Consider the following 2463-nt stretch of genomic DNA (forward strand, 5'->3'; position numbering starts at 1 on the left):
TGGCAGTCTTTTCCTAATGCCGCCATGTTCCACATATGCCCCCTGGTGGTCAGTGCATGTCATAGAGACCAGTTGTTCGGTTGTTCCGCCATTTGGTCTATTTGCATGTTAACCTTTTATTATATAGGATAGGATTAACCTTTCTTGTTCACATCTCAAGCTGTGTCCCCAGCACTTTCCTATCTCAGCACTACTAAAATACTAATAACTACCTTTTTTTTGCTCCTGAAATTGAAAAATGGCAGTCTTGTCCTACATCCTCCTCCCCATACTCATCTGCCCTCACCCACAGTTAATTATAATTTTATCAAAGTAAGTATTTGTCCTCAAATTTACTTTCTTAAAATTAGCTTGTTGGAGAAGAAGTTTGACTTGTTTTTATTGAATGGTTGTTAAATACTTTGTCCTTTATTCTAAAGGTGATAGGAAGGCATTGGTACCTTTTAGGCTCAGGAAGTAACATGGTTAAATATCCTTGCATAAGCTGTGTGCGCTTTTTACCTTCACCACTTTTATGGTTTTAAGAATTTCACATAGGGACACATTCAACCTGTGCTGTTGGTGCCTTTGAGACATCTGACACACCTCTCTCTGATCTCTTTGTTTCCTCTCTTGTTTCTTCCCTTTATTCCACAACTATCTTTCATTTCATTTCCTTTTCTTCCTCTTCCTTGTCCTCCATTTTTCCTCTCTTGCTGTGTCAGTGGCACCCCTGGGCATTGTTTGACCCTACTGGTTGTACCTGTGTGTTTTCTAGTCTAGACATATTACATGTGGAGAAATGGTTATTCTCTCTGAAATAATACAGGGACTGAGTGCAAAAAGCTGTTGTTTCAGGTGCTCAGAATAGTTCTCAAGTTTGACATTTTTGCTTGAAATTTTAGTTTTTGAATGGTTGTATTTAAGGACTTGCCCAAAGACACAAATCAGACTTTTCAGCTGTTATTTTGTAATGGTGTCATTATGACCAAAGTAGATTATGTTGTAAACTATATACAATAGCATTTGATATTTTATTATAAAAGAAAAGCAAACGTCCTATTTTAAATTTTTTACTTTATTAATTTAGGTATGGATGGCAGAACAAAAAATATCATATGATAAGAAAAAGCAAGAAGAATTAATGCAACAATATCTTAAAGAACAAGAATCGTATGATAATAGGTAAGAAATTCCATTATACTGGTGATTTTAGTTTATTTTTTAAATTTTATTATTTTTTTAAATCCTTACCCAAGGATATCTTTTTATGATTTTTAGAGAGAGAGAGGAAGAGAGAAAGTAGTGGGGAGAGAGAAAGATACATCAATGTGACAGAGAAACATGGTTCGGTCGCCTCCCACATGTGCTCCAACCAGTGATCGAACCTGCAACCTTTTGGTGTATAGGACGATGCTCCAACCAGCTGAACCACCCAGCCAGGACAGTGTTGGTGATTTTAGAATAATCAATTAAATGAAAATGATCCCTTACTGAATTATATATTAAGTTAGCCTTTTTGAATTGAATGTCTTTTTTTTTAATATATTTTATTGATTTTTTACAGAGAGGAAGGGAGAGGGATAGAGTTAGAAACATCGATGAGAGAGAAACATCGATCAGCTGCCTCCCACACACCTCCTACTGGGGATGTGCCCGCAACCAAGGTACATGCCCTTGACCGGAATCGAACCTGGGACCCTTGAGTCCACAGGCCGACACTCTATCCGCTGAGCCAAACCGGTTAGGGCTTGAATTGAATGTCTTAAGGATAGGATTCTATTCCCTCTGAACTATCTTTACTCTTATATTTGTAGATGGCCATTTACCCAAAATTCACATAAAATATATTGATGTGAGTATATATAGCCTATGATCAAGTTTCAACTGAGGCAAAGCTTAGAAGAACAATAAAAGTTTAACACTCAAACTACTGACACTTCTCACAAAAATATTTCTTTAAAAGCTTATTAAAGATCAGTGCAGTGAGAAAGCAGAAAAGATGTTCAGGAAACAGTCAATGATTGAGTTAGATCAATAAAAAGAGTGTGGGTGGAAAAGTAGGTTTACAGCAGATCATAGTGCGGTTATTCTTTATCTTTAAAAAACAGTTACTTTTTTTCCTTGGTACTGAATTAATATTTGAAGCTATGCAAATACCTGTTTTTCCTAGAACTTTTGCCCACTAGTTTTAGCATTTATTGGTGCTAAATTTAGCATTCACATCAATTATTATTGTGGTTTTCTAACGGTGATTTTCTCTTTCTCTCATTCCCGCTATATCTTTTTTAAATATATTTTTTAATTGACTTCAGAGGGGAAGGGAGAGGGAGGGAAAGATAGAAACATCAAGGATGAGAATCATTGATCAGCTGCCTCCTGCATGCCCCCTACTGGGGATCGAGCCCGCAACCTGGGCACATGCCCTTGATTGGATTCAAACCTGAGACCCTTCAGTCCTCAGGCCAGTACTCTATCCACTGA

This window comes from Myotis lucifugus, unplaced genomic scaffold (assembly GCF_000147115.1).
Source record: "Myotis lucifugus unplaced genomic scaffold, Myoluc2.0 scaffold_5, whole genome shotgun sequence".
Classification (NCBI taxonomy): domain Eukaryota; kingdom Metazoa; phylum Chordata; class Mammalia; order Chiroptera; family Vespertilionidae; genus Myotis; species Myotis lucifugus.